This window comes from Zosterops lateralis (genome assembly GCF_965231275.1).
Source record: "Zosterops lateralis genome assembly, chromosome: 12".
Classification (NCBI taxonomy): domain Eukaryota; kingdom Metazoa; phylum Chordata; class Aves; order Passeriformes; family Zosteropidae; genus Zosterops; species Zosterops lateralis.
The window spans coordinates 19,940,081-19,959,537 of record NC_139772.1 but is presented as its reverse complement, the minus strand read 5'-3'; positions in this window follow the sequence as shown (position 1 = coordinate 19,959,537).

Below are 19,457 nucleotides of genomic sequence, written 5' to 3'. Positions count from 1 at the left end.
CTCAGCCTCCTGCTGCTCAAGGAGCCACTAAACCATCAGCATTGTTCTAGTAGTATTGATCGAACCAAAGGCAATGAGCACAGAGACATATTCCTTACATTAAGAATTTATTTAAATTCACCAAAGACGTTGTCACATTACATGAACCATGTAACCCACAAAACCCCACAGCATTGATTCTTCACAAACCCAATGTGGCAGCCTCTGACAGCAGAGCAGCAGAGTGACATTCAGGTTTGGAGGCAGAAAGATGGTCCCTCAAACACACCCCAAGTCCCAAACACAAAAGGTTGATGCAAGGATCACAGTAACCTATTACAAATTCTAAAAAAAATTACTTAGCTCCAGGTACAAACTTTGAATCAGTGGCGAATTCGGCTTAATAATAGATTAGTTTTACTTCTCAAAGTGGAGCAAACTGCTTGAAGCAGCATCCTCATCTTAATGAAGATAGCCCTGCTTTCTCTTTAGAGTTACTGATCACCCCCATTCCTTTACTGCTTCCAATATAGGAAGCACAAGGGGTTTAAAACCGTATGCGTACAAGGACACCTTAACCTTACCTGGATCTTTTACTTTTGCAACCTACAGAAGGTACACAAAATAGTATTTATAAGCCAGCCTACATTAATTAGAAGCAAATAACTCATCTCTGTTGTTGCATCACCAGGCAAGGTAGAAAGACAAGCAACTAGATTTGCTTCAACAAACATCTGGCAAATGTTGCATATAAAACAGATTACCTCTTCTCCATCAGTTATGGAAAATAACCCAGTAACATCCCTTCAAAGCTCAAAAACCACTCCTGCAGAAGTGCAGATCTGTGTGTGTTCAGCAGCACTAGAGTACGTGGCTGGCACGGTCAGTAGACCAGCCAGCCTAGGTGAGACTTACCCTTTGAAACCCAGGGACCAAACTTCAGAGGGGAGAAGTGCGGATTGCTGGCGTCCAGTGGAAGCCAAACCCCACAGCAGCAGCTGAGGCCGTGAGGACGCTGTGCTGTGGAACAGGACTTGGGAATGTCCTGGCCTATTTCAGCTCCCTCCCATCCTCCCCTCTCAGATGAGCTGTGTGTGATTTACAGCTCATAATCAGAGCTCCACTTCTAAGTCTTAGCAAGCACTCCAGATCAGCCCAAATATAAAAAGGAAAGAACATATAAAAAATTTAAAATTAAAAAAAAAAGGGGGGGTGGGGGGTGGGGAAGGCAACAGTCTAAAGATGAAACAGCAGCTGCATTCTTCTGTGAAAGGGCTGGGGAGTCCTGAGGAGGAAAATGGGGCACGGCTCAGGTACCTGTGATCCGGCGGCACGGGTTAGCTCCGGTTAGACGCCGAGGCGAGGAGGATCCCCGCTGCCGAGCGCTGCCCTCCGGCCTGAAGAGTGGGATCTGTGGGCTGAGGGGCAGCGGCGGCCCCACTGGGCTCAGGGGTGGGATCTGTGGGCTGAGAGGCAGCGGCGGCCCCACCGGGCTCAGGGGTGGGACCTGTGGGCTGAGGGGCAGCGGCGGCCTCGCCGGCCTGAGGGCAGCGCCCGGCCCGGCCCCCTCAGGAGCCGCCGCAGCCCCAGGGCCGCCCGAGCGCCTCAGGGAGCGGCCGCCCTCGGGCTCGTGACAGCCCTGAGCCTCTTCAGCCAGACGGGAAGCACTTGGGATTCTAGAAGCGTGAGGGGTGGAAGAAATCCTTAAGACCATCCAGTTCAGAACTGCCACTGCAAACCCTAAACCAATAAACCATTTCCCAGTGTCAGTTCCAGAGGCCTCTTTAGCACCTCCTGGGATGGCAACTCCACCACCTCTCTGGACAACCTATTCCCAGGTCTGAACAATGAAAAATTTCCTTTCTAAAATCTAAAGGGAATTTCCTCTCTCAACGTGAGGGCAGTTCCTCTGGTTCTCACTGCACACCGAGCAGAACAGATCGGTCCCACCTCACTGCACACTCCTGTTAGTGAGTTAGAGAGAGCGGTGAGGTGCCTCCTGAGCCTCCTTACGACTGAAAAAACCCAGCTCCCTCAGCTACTCCTCATAGGACATTTTCTCAACCCTTCATGAGCCTTGTTGCCCTTCTCTGGACACACTCCAGCCTCTCAATGTCCTTTTCCATGAGGGGCCCAGACCTGGGCACAGCACTCGGGGTGTGGCCTCAGCAGTGCCCAGCGCAGAGGGGCAGGCACTGCCCTGGTCCTGCTGCCCACACTGCTGCTGATACAGTCCAGGTGCCATTGGCCTCCTGCCCCCTTGGCCACACTTTGGCTCACACTGAGGCGGCTGGTGACCTGCAGGATGTGGCATTTGGCCTTGTGAACCTCATGCTGTTGTCCTTGGCCCATTGATTGAGTCTGTCCAAGTCTCACTGCCGTGCCTTCCCATCCTCCAGCAGATTCACACTCCCACTTATCTGAGTGTCTACAGACTTACTGAGGGTCCTCTCAGTCCGCACATCCAGATCATCAATAAAGATGTTAACCAGGACCAGCCCCAAAACTGAGCCCTGGAGAACACATTTCAGTGCAGCTCAGTTTGTATACTCTGTAGCTAGAGGCTGCAGTGCCCCCACAACAGAAAGAGCTGTCATCCCTTGGCATTGGCCACACACACGGGTACAGGAAAAACAACTTTTACTAGGTGAATATGGCTGACAGAACCAAGCTTTCAGGCACACACTCCCTTTCCCTAATGACCTTGAACTCAATAAAACGTATTTCACCTTTCAGCTTTTTGCACCATTGGATCCTCAGACCAACAGAGCTCTGTCAGCCTCTCACTCTTTTGCACCTTCTCCCAGCTCAAGTTGATGAGCAGCTTTTATAAGAAAAAATTGCAGTTCTGCTGCCAAGGAGGTGAGCCAATTTGTAAATGCAACTTATCCTGCCAAAAACAGCTACTGTCATTTTCTTTCAGAGGTGAGTCATCAGAAGTAATGAAAATGTGTTGCATTTTAAACCAAAGAGGAAAAAAACCTAAAGCACTCACAGAGGATTTGGCAAAGCTAATTTATACCAATATGACTTATCCCGTTGGCTGCTCAGTTATTGCAGCCTTTTACTACTTTACCATTTGCCTTGTTCAGAGATTGTGCTCAGATAATTCAGTGATGGATACAATAGAAATTAAATAAATCATCGCTGATCATGAAATAATACAACTTAGGAAAATTTTAATGAATTGTGAAGTATTTACATCATGGTGATGACAGTTAACACATAGAGACCAAAATAAGCCCTTTTAACAAAACTTAATTTATATCCTTGTGCCTTAAGCCCTACTAATAATTTGTTTGGCTGATGTACTATAATGTAAAAATACTGTTCAATATCGTCCACCATTTATACATTCCAACACTTCTGTTGTGTTTTCTAAAAGCTCTGATTCTTTTTTTTTCTTTGAAAAGATATATATTATTTTTGGTAGTAACACTGAAGTTCTATGTTTCATCACTCAACTGAAGAAATGACAAAAAAAAAAAAAAAAAAAAAGGTCAGAAAAAATCACAGAGGTGGATAGTAGATCACAAGGAGCAAACTTACAGGAGATGAGTACATTGCTACTGCCACTGCTTAAGAGCATCTTTCACAAAAAGCAGTCTGGCCACACTGTCCCAACTCCATCATTTCAACGCTCCATGATTTGTTTCCTGCTTTGTAAAGATGAGTTGAGCAATCTTTGCCTAATATGAATAATAACCAGTAATACACACTTACAGTTCTCTTGTATTACTGCACCAGCACTAGGTATCCTTAGAATTTTTTAGGATATTGCAATGCCATCCCTGAATTTAAACAGTTTCAAGATATTATTTGTAGCTTATTCTTTTAGGTTATTTGTAGCAAAAGTAAAAAAAAAATATTGCTTATGTTGCATCTCCCTTTGTAAGTATTATGGTCAGTAATTGGACTATTATGTGTATGGAGATGCACACAATGCTTTATGTACTGCTTCATTCTGTGTGACTCCAGGCTTTGAGAAAGAGTATTCCCACTTGGCATTTTGACTCAATTTGGTCTCAGTAATTATGGCTCCAGAGTAACTTGTTAGAAGCTTCTGAAAAAATGTCTCTAACAAGTCTTACTGGTTCATGGGACTGCACCCAAAGCAAAAGGCTATTCTGTTTCAGTGTCTATTTGTTCTGGGGTTTTACTTCTATGAATCTGTCCTGGGTTGCAGTGTAGGATGTACACAAAGTATTTATTCTATCACCATCTTCATGAACTGTTGAAACCAGGTGGGCTAGTGTTTTCCCAAGCCCCTGCCTTTGGGGTGTCTTCTGCTAATGGCCTTTGGGGTGTCTTCTGCTAATGGCCCATTAACGCCTGGCCCATGACTCATAGGTAACTTCCTCCAGGAGTTATCTCTGTTTAATGGGCCATCAAGGACCCACTTCACACTCCTCATCCCATTGTGAAATGCTCTGCCCAGGGGGAGGAGCCAAGCATTCTCACCTGGATAAAAGCTGGTATGTGGGACAGTGCAAGCAGCACTTACCCACTGGATTCCCAGAGGACCGAAGCTACCAGACCTTTCTACAGGATCACTGCTTCAGGAAGACCACCTCACTTGGACTGCGCCCACCATCCTGCTCAGGTTGTATTCTGACTCTGTCAGTGATATTTTGTGTTATTGCATTTATTTTATTTTTACCTTTTTACCTTTTTTTCTTATTAAATTATATCTCTGACTTGGAGCCTCTCATTAGTTTTGCTTTCAAACCACAACAGAATCTTAACTCAGCCACTTAAACATGGTCTAAGGATGAATCGGTAGGGTGGCCTCATGTTCTTCACTTCTGAAGAATGCCACAGCCTGGAGACAGCAGTGTATCCTTTGGGTCTGACATTAATGGAAGTCTGAATTTTCAGAGTTCCACTGTTGCTCCTTCCAGGTGAGCCAAGACATTTTCCAGAATGGCCTCTGGATTCCAGGACAGAGGGGTGAAACCTCATACACAAAAGCTGATCAGAGAGGCAGAGAAACCTCTAACTGTGAGTTCCCACTGTGACTGGGCCTGAGCTGTGTTAAGGCTGGAGATTCCCCTCATGTCCCTCATCTCCCTGCCCTGCCCGTTGTCCAGGAGCACTGTCCAGCTGCAGACCCCGTCCCCATCTCTCTGTGCCATGCTCCTCTTGGTGGGGGCTGTCCTAGTGCAGTAGGGAACACCCTGTGTTCCTTCAGGGACAGTGCAGCTTGCCTGGCTGTGCCACCAGAGCCAAGGTAAACCAGTGTGAGGCTGAAGCCCTGAGCATGTGCTTCTTTCTTTCCCTCCCCGTGGTCACAGCCATTCCTTCTGTCAGGCTGGACACTCATCTGTGCTGCTCTGACCAACCCACCCTTGGGCATGTGCGGGGGGAAGCTCAAACTCTGCCCAAAGCCTTGAGAGACATGGCTGGTTCCAGCCTGAAAAGGTTCCAAACCAGCTGTTCTCTCTCATCTGGATCTGTGTGGGGCACAGATCCAGCCCTGCAAACAGCAGTGGAGTCAGGGCCACAAAGGTCCCTTGGCTGTGTCAGGAGCTCACTTGACTGAAGATGCCCCACGGCTGAGGCTCTGTCAAGGAGAGTCCTCTGGGTTTTTTTTGTGGAGGGGCCTGTGAGCCCAGACAGAGAAAACAAATGCTAATTAACAGAGAGAACTAAAACTTGCGCACATTCCTGTGCACCTCACTCCTGCTACAACTTTGCTTTCTTGCATCTCTTGGTCTCACCCAGCAGTGCTATCCCCTTGCTGTGAGTTTTGATTGTTGTGCAGGAGTGGAGTTAGGGGAGTGCTGAGAGCTGCTCCCCACTCTCTGAAAAGGTCACTGCCTATAACAATAACGGCAGATAACAATGGGCATAACACTTCAAAGTTTCAGTGGCAAAAAGCCCTACTTTAATGTTATAGTTATTTTTATATAGTTTTTAAAGAAAACTTTATGTGTTTAACTCTGACTGGTTAATGATTTTCTTGCCACTCAATTTATTGGTTAGAAGGTGCTTGTCTATATACATGTTAAGACTTTATATAAAGTGCTTACATTTTATTTTTGTGGATTTTCATGGGATATATATTTTATTCTTTATTGGTGTAACTTGGGGGTCTTTTTTACAAGAATAAATTGTTATGCAAACTGATTTTTATTCTTAGATTCTTTCTTACGGGAACTTAAAAGATTAGCTGTTAATTCAGCTGAGCAAGGCCTGATTTTATAAGGCCTTTCTTTTATAATGTTTTACCTATATGCAACAACTGCCTCAATCCAATGAAACAAAGAAGAAACAAATGCCCAATGAGCATAAATCCCCAAACATGTCACATCAAATCATGGAGAAACTAATGGGACAGAGCCATGTGGTTGGAGTATGTGTATTGCACTCTGTAATATCAATTTACCAATGCCAAGTACTTCAGCAGATGACTTCCAGGGCTTCCAGAACTGTCCTAGTGGCTGTGAAGACAAATTATTCATCAGTACGAAGTAAACAAGAAAAGCCTCTATGAACAAGTGCATTTCTGAGGCTTTTGCTGGGTTTTTTTGCCTTTCAGCTGCTTCCCTCTGCCTTCCAGAAGATGTCTCTCACCACCAAGCAGAGGCTGACCAGAGCTAAGAAGCTGACTCTGCCTCAGATTGTCCAGCCTCAAAACAAGTGTGAGACCTCCCATCACAAGGTAGCCTTTCCCTGCCCTTGCTGTTTGATGTGATATTTGAGGAGGGTGCCAAAAGAGCAGCTTGGCTTGAGCCTACTCAGTGTGGTTCAGGAGCGTTTGAGCAGCCCAGGGCAGAGGTGGATGAGCCACTGTTGGTCCAGTGTGGGCTGGGCAGATGTACCCACTCAGAGTCTGTACTTCACTGGGCAGCAGACCCAGAGAAGAGCTCATTTTAGCCTTGCCCACCAGAGGTGGTGTTTCAGAACTACACCCTAGTGAGATCTGTGAATTGCCAGTGCTTCTGAGGAGCAGGAACAAGGTAAGTGCTGGGAAGTGGAGATTTAGCACAGTGCTGGAAGAGGAGAGTGGAGAAGGGTGGTTAAGGATAGCAGCAGGGTCCACCTGTCTCCACAAGTGGAAAAACCATCATTCCATGTCTTTCCCACAGGTTCCTCATCTGGTGAAGGTCACCTTGCAGAGCTCACCTTATTTCCAGCTGGCGGCCCCCAATGATTGGGGGGGACACCACAAGGTGCCACTGGGCCTCTATACGACTGTCCGCATCCTCTTCACCCCTGGGCAGAACAAGGTGAGTCTGGAGGTCCCAAGAGACTGGTGTCTTCTGTGGAAAGTGAACCTACCAGGCTGGATTCAGGGCATCTGGCCTGGGTTTTGAGGACCTCTGCTGGTTTCAGTGGAGTTGCACTGGATCTATGTCCTAAGTTACAATGTAAGATGTGCCCAAAGCATGTATTCTATCACCATCCTCATGAGCTGTTGAAACCAGGTGGAGCAGTGTTTCCCTTGCCCCCTTCCTCCAGACTATCTTCTGTTAATGGCCCCATCAATGCCTTGCCACATGAGTCATAGGTAACTCCCTCTGGGAGCTATCTCTGTTTAACGGGCCATCAAGGACCCACTGCAGGACTCATAGAATGATACCATCCCATTGTGAGATGCTCCACCCAGGGGGAGGAGCCAAGCATTCCCACCTGGATATCATCTGAGATTTGGGACAGCACAGGGAGCCCTTACCCACTGGATTCCCAGAGGACAAGAGCTACCAAACCTTTCTGCAAGATCACTGCTTCAACAAGACCACTTCATCTAAACTGCTACCACCACCCTAACTAACAGGGTGTCAGGTTGTAGTCTAACACTGTCAGTAGTCTTTTGTATATTGCATTTATTTTATTTTACTTTTTTTCCCTTTGTTATGGGTAATATCTGTATAAAATAATTCGTGCTGGGAATTAAGAAATGCAAAAATAAGAAATCACAAGCAGCTACCGGGAAAGTTGATTTACATCTGTATGGGGATGGGCGGCTCCCAGGAGGAACCACAGAATTTGCAACAGAAAAGGAGTTGCAGCCACGGAGATGGGCAATCAAGGGTGATCAATTTAGGTTACGCCTAGATGATTGATACCAGATGGGCATCAACGACAAGACACCCAAGATTGTCAAGACTGATCATATCAATATCAGCTTCTCAGAAATTTCATCAATTCCTCGTCTCCGCCCAGAAGGCTATCCAGGAGAACCGAAGTCCCAAAAGAAGATGCATGAATATGCGATCTGAGCTGAAGTGGACAAAGAAACCCTGCCACGGGGAGAATAAACTGTATATGAACTGCACCTTTGGTGGCAGGATTTGTGAACAAGGGGGACTGGTGTGATAGAGGCCAGTCCGAAGTTCACCCAGCTTCGATCCCAGGATTGGGGTTGTCCTTTTATTGTGGCTTTCCAAGTTTGCTGTTATGTGAAATTAATTTTATTTTTTTATTTTTTCAAATCTGGCTGTTTCATTTATTACAGATTGGTGACCCCAACTTGATACAATTTTGGGGTTCACAGGCACCCTGTCCTGCTCAGGTGGCACCCTGCTGATTTTTTAGCGACCTGACAGTGTGGGAAACCCCGTGGAACCGACTGTATCCCAGACAAATTTAGGCCACAGCCACAATAAAAGGGGTTCGAGTTCAGAGCTCTTTTGAGAACTCGAAGGAGACCCAGGAGAGGGGTCTTCGGAAGCTTCGGCAATTTTTTTCACTTATAAAAATCTACATGCACAAAGAGCCCACGCAAGAAAAGGAACTATAAGTATCGCGTGGTTGAGTGAGAGTGACTGAGCGTGTGTCTGAGACGTGATATTAGCACGAAGCAAGATTGGACCCTCGGTCGCAGTTCCATTCTCCCGCGAGGGAAATGGTCGGCCAATAGGAAAGCGAACGTAACGGGATAAAACTCCTTCCACACATAAACCCCGAAACTCGGGGAATTTTTGGGGATCAGTCATGGGAGAGCTAAAAGGGAGGGTATGTTCTTTTGAGTTCGAGAACTGGTAAAACCTTTTAGCTCAGGGCTTGGTAAGCCCAGGAGAGAAAGCAGAAAGTGACCAGAAGCACATTGCCAGTTGAAAGTCCACAGATCAGTTCGCTGCAGAGTCAGTAGACTGGAAATACTGGTTTAAAGGTAAGCACATTCTAGTAACAATAAAAAAAGAAACAAAGGTTTGTATGAACACGACAACACCGAGTTTGTGACAAGGAATTGTTGGTAAGTAAAAGGATTGAAATCCTGAGCAAAATGGGACAAAGAAAAAGCAAAGCCTAGAGAAAGACCCCAGAAAAACATGGGTCAGAAAAGGAGAGCAGTGCTCCTGAAATCCTGAGGGATAGCCCGTTGGAATGGCTGTTAGAAAATTGGGGGGATTGTCCTAGAAGAAGAAAATCATCCAAGGAAAAAATGATACATTATTGTGTGGAAGTATGGGTAGGTAAGGAAATTAGAGAACATCTGATTTGGCCTGTGTTTGGTACTTTCGAAACCTGGACTTGCTGAGCATTAAATAAGTTTGTGGACAGCAAGGTACCAGAGGATTGGAAGGAAAAAAGATATGCAAGAATATGGGAAGAACCGAGGATAGGGTTATTCCCTGTGAAAACCAAACAGGGGACTGGGACCCTGGGTGAGACATGGGAACCCCTAGAAAATCTCCCACCCCCGTATCTAGTGTCTGTGTCTGCCCAAGCCCCGGCGCCCCAGCTTGCTCCTCAGCCTGCTCAGGCACAAGCCCCTCCACTAGAGGTGTCAGCACCCATGCCAGCACAAGCCTCTGCATTGTCCCCACCACGGGCTACGCAAGCTGTTCCATTGTTCCCACCTCCCCCTCCCTCTCAGCCCCTGGAACTTCAGCTACCACAGACTCCCATGGCACAACCCCCACAGGTTTTTGGACCACCAACCACCCAGGTAAGTCCCCTGCCTCCACCCCTGATGCCTCTCCCACCCACCAAGGCCAGTCCGAAGTTCACCCAGTTTCAATCCTGGGATTCAATCTGGGGTTGTCCTTTCATCATGGCTTTCATGGAGTTTGCTGTTACGCAAAATAATTTTTTTTATTATTATTTTTTCAAATCAGTCTTATTTTATTACACCTTCTATTAAATTGTATTTCTGACTTAGAGTCTCTCACTGGTTTTGCTTTCAAACAAGCACAGTCTAGAACTGAGAGATACTCTTTGCCCATGCTGAAGATGGGGTAAATGCCCTGTGCTGAGATGGTGTCTTTTCATGCAGGATTATTTCCACCAGCTCCTCTGCACCACTGAAAGGGAAGAGTGCCAATTCATTGTGCCAATTTGGGCCATTGGTGCCCAAGCCATCCTGGACTTCCCTCACCAGCTGGACTTCTCTGAGTGTCCGGTCAAGTGCAGCACCCAGAAGACTGCTGGCTTTGGAAGACTCTTTGCAACACTGGTAACCTTGAAGCTCATTACCAGATGAGCACCCAGAGGTGAGGCAGCTCATCTGTGCAAAAGACCTTTGAGTGACAACAGAATTGGGAAAGAGCAAAAAAGGAACCATGTAGAAGCATCCGTGACTTACAGGGACAAGGTATTCTGCAAACCTGAGATATTCTAGAATACGTGGTTTTATTGCAAGGGTCGTGGGTAGAAAGGGCCTTCCCTTCAGCCACCAGCCTCTGCTGAAGGGAAGTCCCAGAGAGAGAGAGGGAGTGAGAGCAAGCAAGAGGGTAAGCTGGCAAGAAGAGGGGAGAGAGCTAGAGAAATGTGGCAGGGTCAGGGTGCAGGGGGAAGAGAGAAGAGAAGAGCAGAGAGGGGGAAAACCAAGAGAGCAGGGACCAGAGCGTGAAGAGAGAGGAGAAGCCAAGAGAGAGGAGAAGAGGGGACAAGAGAGCGAGGTCCAGGCTACAATACATTATATCTTCTTTTGTGATGAATATTCTAATTTACAGTGACCAACCAATACAAGACACACAACCCTACAGAATCTACATACAGCCTATAAGAACTACTACATTACCATGTGTTATATTTTAAACTCTAAAAACTACTCTTTAGACTTTTCTGTTTTGCTACACTGACCTTTGGATTCCTTAGCCAGCAGAAAGGCATTGTTCAATCCAAAGGGATTCTCCTTCAGCTGGCCAGGCTATTGTCTTTAGGTTATATAGTAACTAAGACTTGGTATCCTACAACTCAAAGTACGCTTTCATTTTGATTACAGGTTTCATATTTTCAGAATCTTTTGCTAAGCAATCATATTTATAAGGTTTCCCTGATTCATCTTTCCCAACAGAACCAGAGCATTGGAGCTGCTGCCCTGCAGTCCTGGCTGGAAATGGAGAGGATGTGGGGTTTGCTGTCACTTCTGTTTTAATCAGGATGCAGCTATCATTATTATATTCAGACGGCTGAAATAACGATATGACTCCAAATCTTCTTGGAGGACATAAATAGCAATGTTTATTAAAAGGTACATCCTTTTTATACACTGTTCTGACACAATTGGACCTGATTGGTCATTCAAGCCGACACCTCTTTGTAAACATTTCTGCAAGTAAACGAGTTGGAAAAGCAGCAGGTGCAAGATTAGAAATCATTTAGAATGTCTTCTCACACCTCCTCCAGAGCAATGCCTGGGAAGGTTCCTCTGACCAGGCTTTCAGCATCCATATGCAGCCTCTGAGCTTTCTCCATCCCGGATTTCCTGGAGGGTGCTGGAACATGTTAGTAGCTGGCTTCCACCCTCTGAGCACAAGCAGCTTCTGAAATGGTTACTCACCACTATCAGCCAAATAGACCCATTCTCTGGGAGGACACAGGCACGTGGCTTTCCAATGGTCCTCTCACAAGATGCCCCATGTGAGCTGTATTGTGGACAGCTTGTGCTGTTCCTGTCAATTTCTGAAGATAATCACTGTTTCCCCTGTTGGCTGAACTGGAGAGGGTAATGCATTTTTGACATCATTTCTGCAAGGAAATCAGTTCAGTTGGCTGGTGGTGAGTTGAGAGTTACTTGATCATCCCAGAGGTCTTGGTGTAGGAGCTGAGGTCAGGAACGCAGCACACACCTGCTGTCTAACCTGGGCAGCTGAGTAGCTTTGATTTTTTTTCCCTGGTAAAACAGAGGTCAAAAGGCAAATTGACTTTTCTGCTGTGAAACATGAGAGTCTGAGAGAAGCCTCCACCAAAGCCTGCCAAAGCTAATTAAGCAGACTCCTAGGATGCTGTTCAAACAGGCTGATGCTTTTGACTGTGCAAATATGTAGGCAGAAACTTGTAAATCTGTGAACATTTTTTCTCTGGGATTTCTAGATCTTGTTTTGTCACCACCAAAATAAATACCCAACAGAGTCCAGTATCCTTTTGCAACGTGCTTGCCAGGTGCTCTGTTGAGTGCTACAGAGCATGTTGGATCCTGCTTGATAGGGATTTAAAGAGTTCTTAAACTTCAGGGATGAAATATTGGAGTAGGTGAAATAGAGCCTGGGTGCAGTTACAGAGGGAAAGATAGAGCTTGTGATCTGCTGACTCTGTACAGAATTTTTCAGCACAGAGATGGAGTAATAGCTGCTTTAACCTAACAGACTGGATTTATTAGAATAGTAATAGTGCTTGACTTCAGCTGTTACACCATCACTAAAAAGCTATATATGTTAAGATTAGATGATATTTGGGTTTCTTCCTGCAATAGGTGTTAGGGGACTGATGAGGCAATTCAATTAGCAGTAATTTTTCTGTCTTCCTTGGGGTGGGAGGCAGCTTTTAATGAGATTGATTCTCCCAAAATCAAATAATGTAATAATGGCAGTTAAGGCACCAGTGGACAAAAGAACGTTTGGCTATAGCAAATAACTATGCCATGGGACTTGTAGTAAATTGCAGCTTCCTTGCACACAGCATTTACCAGAAGTGCAGGTGGATGGTGCGTTGAGAGCCTTGGTCACAAAATTGCCAGCTTTGCTCACTTGTGAGCTCTGTTTCTAAATTATGTCAGGAGTACTCAGTCCTTGGTATCCTCATGGCCATAACTTTTGGCCAGCTCTGTCAATAAGGAGAGCTCATGCCTGATGAAAGTAAGCAAGATGCAAATGACCCTTGAGCCTCATTGCAGAGAGCTGGCTGCAGCATATGGGGGACATTAGGGCATTTTATCCCACAGGATCTTGTGAGGGCTGAATCTCCTCGCACTACAGTCAGTAGCTGTTTGTGATCCTGTCCTGCCTTCTGCTGACAGTGGTTGGTTTTCTCTTTGCTTACACAAGTGAGCAGAAGTGAACTGGACTGCAAAAGCGATAACATCCCTGCATCTCCCCCAAGAGACCTGATATCTCAATGTTGTAGCCCTTTCACTGTCATTCTGGCCATGGTAACTCTGGGCGTCAGCAACACCATGCAGGTGACAGTGGGATTTCAGCCCCTGAAGACTGGTGTCCATTCCATGTCCCTTGTCATGCACTACGACACAGGTGAGTGCTGGGCACTGCACAGGGCACTCTCTGCATCCCTCAGAGCAGAGCCCTTTCTAAGCAGAAAGGCTGCTGTGGCCATGGGTTTAAAGAGGGAGGTGAAGATCATTTTCATGGTGTTCATTTTGCAGACATCTACTTTGCAGTCATGTAGTTTGTCATCTTGATCATTGTAGAGCTCTATATCAATGCCTTTTCTAGAGAGCATGTCTGGTATTTGTTGTTTGCCTCTCACCTGGGAAACACACGCCTGCAACAGGAATGGTGAGCTTGGTACTGAAGTCTGAGCCCAGATGAATCCCAGATTGGGATTAATGGGGATGAATTGGGATGAATCCCAGGTTGGGAATAATGAAGGTTTGAAAGCTCTGAAAATGAGGGAGCCTTTAGTAGGGGTCTGTTCTAGAGGGTGAAAGGCTGGCAGGTTGTCCAGGACATCCTCATGCTGTGCAGGTGCAGCTCTCAGGTTGTGATAAATGTACTGATCCATGGAACTGCTCATTCAGCTAAAAGCTGTGACACTTTCTTTTGTTCCCTGTGGTTTGCTCTGTTCCTTGCCTTTCCATCAGCAACTGAACTTAGCAAAGAGTCCCCTTGGCTTTGTTCCAGATGAAGACACCCACACAAGCCTTCATGGAAGACCTGTGGATGTCCCCATCAGCCTGGACAGGAATACTGTGACAGTTGAGAAGACGTACACCATACTGTCAAACCGCACAACTGTGCTCATCCAACCTGAGTGATATCATAGCCCGCTTCCAGTGGAAGGCTGCTGATACTCGGAGAGGAAGATCAGCTGAAGCTGAGGTAGGTTTGAAAGATCCATTTCAGTGACACACCTTGCTCAAGGGTAAAGCTAATGTATGGCTCTAGGATATATTGGTGGTTTTGAATGGCTATGGGTAAGTAATCCATCCCATCTCTACTTACCTCCCCCAAGCAGTTCTGTGTCAGGAAAAGCCACTTGAGGTGGCTGGTGGATTCTCCCTCATCTGTGGTAAAGGCTTTGAGCCAGGAGGTTATCTTGAGGACTGCTGTCTTTGGAAACCTCTCCTGAGCTTTCAGGTGTGGAGTGAACAACAAGTGATCCTCTGATCCATTTGGAAGCCCGTGGCTCAGGGTCAGGCCTTCGCTGAGGAGCTGCTCCTGCACTTGCACTTCTCTCTCAAATGTGTGGCTTATTAAACAACCTGCTGGGTTTGTCTCTCCTGTGGTTGCAGGCAGTATCACAGGCTGTGTCAGCAGGAAGAGGACAAGTTGTCTGATTTTCTGAAGAAGCGTAGGGTGGACACCACTCACTGAGAACACTGCACTTCCCACCCACAGTCTCCAGAGGGAGAGGGCAAAGGTGCGAGGAGATCCCATGCTATTTAAAGATGACATTTTCTCCCTTGTGCCGAAGGTAAGTGATGGCTGAGAACCTCCCTTCCTGCTTCTCTTCCTCCTCTTCTTTTTCATCCTTGAATAAGGTCAAGGACCGATCTCTGCCTCAGCTGGCTTTGTGTGCCAAGAGAGAAGTCATGGGGATTCTGGTGAGGTCAGAGAGCTGATTGCAAAAAGCATTTCTGCCCTGTGGACTCCTGGCAGGTAGCAGGAGCCTGACTAAAGCTTCCAAAGTCAGTTATCAGTGTTACTGATGAGTGTTACTCACTCCTTGGTTGTCACCGATGCTCTAAATAACGGCTTACAGGACTGTGGTTGAAAACAAGAAATGTGAATTTTGAAGATAAATGTTTTGCTGTCTCCTTCTGCTATAGGAGGGCAAGATCAGGCCAAATTGTTTGGCTGATCAGCATATTCTTTAAGCCCCAGGAAGCCCGGGTCTATGAGTAAGCAATTTACTGCGACATCTCAGGTACAGCTCCTCCCCCTGCCTCTCACATTGCAGTGAGGGTGAGGTGCAAACACTCCCCCAGATCCCTGGGCTCCTGTGGAATTGCTGGGAAGGGTCTGTGGTCAGCAGGGCAGTGCAGGCACATCCCCACTGTCCCTGCAGCTTCCAGGGGATCTCTTCTATTTTGATTTTTTTCTTTCCCTCTCAGCTGTTCTGAATGCTGCCTGTATTTAGTGTGCTCCTCCCTTGGGAATACACTCTCTGAGCTGCACTCAGCAGGAGGAAGAACAAAATTTCTGGCATTGCCTGAAGTTCCACTATTTCCAAAGTTCCACATGATTTCTAAATGGCCTTATTCATAATAGCCCTCATTTACTTTTCTTATTGGTGTATGATTCCTGTAAGCATTTCTCTCCTATTCTAGAATACAGACATTAAACAGAACGATTCTTCAGTGATTTGTTTTGTAGGTTCTGAACCCCTCTCTGTTGTTCTGTATTTAGTGGGTTACAAGTTGAAATTCCAACCCTCCTGGGTGAGCCAGAATAGTGCTTCCAGCCTGAAGCTGAACTCACTAATTAAGCTGTGGTGACCTGGTTTTAACAGGTAAGTCTTCGCCTCACCCTCCATCTCTTAAAACTACATTATTTAACACCAGCTCTAAGTTGACAAAACAGTTGTTTTTTCTGGGTGTAAAGTTGAATAGTTTGCATAGAGTCATCAGGTGCAAATGACAACTTATATGCTGTAACAGTTTAGATGAAGTAGTTGTCAGGACAATTCAATTAACTAAATAAACATATTTGTAAGCAGCTGCAGCTCATGTGCTCTGCATCACCTTTACTACCACACAGATCATTTTGAGTGTATGTGCCAATGAGTCTGCCCCTCAACCCTTTGCCTCTCCTCTTCCCCTCCCAGCCAGGGAAAATGAGATACAAGGCAGTAGCATTCACTCTCAGCTGGGATCTGGCATATGTGTAGCTGGTTCTGGCAGTGCAGAAATCCAGATCAAGTCATTGTCATCTTCCTCTTCCTCCCACTCCTCCCCATTATCCCCTTGAGGTCATCTTTCAGGAATTGTGTGCTAGCTCTGCTCTAATTAAAGGAGAGTTTGTAGATAAATACACATAGATCTGCTTGCCCATAAAATGTGTTTTAATACAAAGAACTAGGACAGTCAAACAGCCAGCCTGCAGTTGTCTTGAGATTGGTGGGTTTTGGTGATGCATGCTCATTTAGAAATAGGTACCACAGCAGCTGAAGTTACCTGTATAGCTTCACTCACCCAAGAGCTGGGGGGTAGCCGAGAGGTCTAAGTCAGTGCTTAGGTCACGACTGAGTTTTAATTGCCTTCACTACAAAACAAATGTCATGTTTCTTCATAAAGGAATAACTGTTCCAATACCTCCCTCAAAACACAAAGCACAAAGGAACAGAAGAGATAAAAAAGAAGGGTTCCTTATTAGAAAGTTGTTGAGATTACTTCAGGTTGAGACTCTAAGTACAACAGAAAGTACAGACAACATCCACCTGCAATCATCAAAAAGCAATGGCCTTTTTCATGTTTGACAGCATCTATTTTCATGTTCCATCTTCAGCTCGCTAGAAAATACTGTGAGGGACTTGGCAATAGCAATAAATAGAGCTCAGGTAAGTAAGGCATAAACCAGAAGGAAGATAGCTGAGAAATAACATGGCAAAAAGGCATGCACTCTGAACAGAGAACTTCATAAACTTTAACTGTGAACACTGCCATTGTTACTTTCTTCCTTGTCGCAGCCTGGTAGTGCCCAGACTGATTTTTGATCCTGAAAGAAGTGTCAGATCTGTAACAAAGTCCTGTTTAACCTAAGGAAAGGTTTAGTGAGACCACATTTGAATTTCAAGGAGAGACTTAAATGGCCCTTTGTCTGGTTTGTGTTCTGTGCAGAAGAGTTTGCACTCTTTGCTAGAAAATTAAAGAATATTATACAGAATCCCTGCCAGGAAAGCAGTTAAGTCACTTACTTTTGCCCTTCTTGGCTTTTGTGTTTTTCTAATGGAACCTAAGTTCATGCCTAAAATGAAAGCCTAACTTTTTGTCTTAGTTTTTTTTTTTTTTTTTTTCCAGTTAAGTGTGTAGTGATTCAACCAGTAAAATTTTAAACAGTTGGGATCTGTGACCTTACCTGGCATTGCTTTAATGGTAATTTATTAAAAATTAGGAAAAGGAAATAATTCTACCTTTAGTGTTTTTCCTGCTTTAAAAACACAGATAGAGAATTCCTTCCTCAAAACCCCAGCACCAGTCACCCCCAAAACCCAACATAAAGCTGAAATACTGTATTCTCAAAAGATAACATTTCACTATCATATTTGTGAGCTATCAGATTCAAGCAAAATATGATGGATGAACTGAGTATTGACTTGAGTTGATACAACCCTCAATTTAGGAGAATAAGTATTTGTTAGGAGTGTTTTGGAGGTGCATCATCCCATTGTACTGCTGTGAAACTTTGAAGCCTAAGGTTTCAGTCTGTTTTCACAGGCGCATACTCCTGAAATTCAACAGAGGTTGACAAATTGAAGAAACTCAGTCCAAAAAAGGTTTAAGTATACAAAGTGGGAATAAGAGAACAATGATTATTCTGAAGAATTTCAGAAATGTTATGAGAAATTCTGAAAAATTTTAGTTTCGCTGCCCAAGTTGGTGGGAAATAATTGGCTGTTCCTCTGCTTCTGCCTTTGCAAGGCAGCCCAGGAATTCCTGAGGGCTAAAAGATGCTCACCTTTAGCAAGAGTACTGGGATTCATCCTGACAGGTGCTGGGAGAATGCCTGGATTACCAATTCACATTCTGTGATGATTCACATCACAGAATCAATCAGGTTGGAAAAGATCTTTGAGACCACAGACTACCAACCTGTGCTTGATCCCCACCTTGCCACTCAGACCAGGATGCCACATCCAGTCATTCCCTGGACACCTCCAGGGGTGGGGATTCCAGCACCTCCTTGGTCAGTTCATTCTAATCTAAATTCGAATTACCATTTTGTGAAGAAATTCCTCCCTGTGATAAATCTGGTGTAAAAATTCGTAAAAAAAATAATAATCAAATGTATAATAGAATGATGTTAATAAACTGTGAAATCTAGTAGGTAGAAATCTGTATCTCAAGTCTCCGCGGCTCCAGTTGTGAAACAAGACAAGGACCATCAGACCAAACAAAGACGCTAGCCAGCCCCGATAAGAATCACATCCCTTCCAATGCGAAGAGAATTCCTTCTTGAACGGCGAAGCAGAATTCCCCAATGCCCTGGCACGATATGCATACCAGAATCAACATAAGACTGACTGGCACAATTTGCATAAGAAAAAGACCTTCCCAGAACGGATCCACAAAACTCAGCAAATCCGGGAAGGCCATCTAAAAGAAATTTGGACTATTTGACCCATCCTAGACACCTGTACTGCCTCAGGGCAGAAAAACCCTATAAAACAGCGAACTGAGAATCGTTCGGGGTGGATTTGGGTGACCTGTACCTTGGTGTGCAGACCCCTCATCCACCCGGCGCGGCGCTGCTAATATCCTATTTTGTGGTTTTCTCTTTTATTAGTGATTGAAATCATTTTATTAATAAATTGTTTCTTTGTTAATCCGATTTTTGCCATTGCATTTATAACAGATTTGGTGCCGTGACTCGGATTCGGAGGAAGCTGTGAAGACCTGCAATCCAGGAGGGTACCCCCGCTGATTTTGGCGGCCTGGTGAGTGGGGAGACCCCGCGGCTCCACCTGAACACCCGAACCAAATTTAGGAGCGAGAAAACCACAAAAAGGACAGGGGAAAGGACGGATACAGGGGCAAAGAGAGCTCGGGAAGGCAGAGGGCCTTCAAAAGCCGCGGCTGATTTTGCTCATAAAATGTCTAAGTGCACGAAGACATCCACGCAGGAAAAGGAGCTGTAAGTACTGCTGGTTGAGCGGGTGATCGGGCGAGTGTGTGAGACGTGATCTGATCACAAAGCGAGTGTGGACTTCAAGGTCGCATTTCCGTCTTCCCGCGAGGGGAACGGTCGGCCGCGAAAGAAGCGATTTTGTGTGAAAGTTCTCTCATATCACTCGTAAAACCTGGGACTAGGAGAGTCACAGGGACTGATCACGGAGTGGGCAAAAAGGGGAAGGATACATCCTGTCGAGCTCGGGAATTGGTAAACCCTTTTTGCCAGCGGACCAAGGTA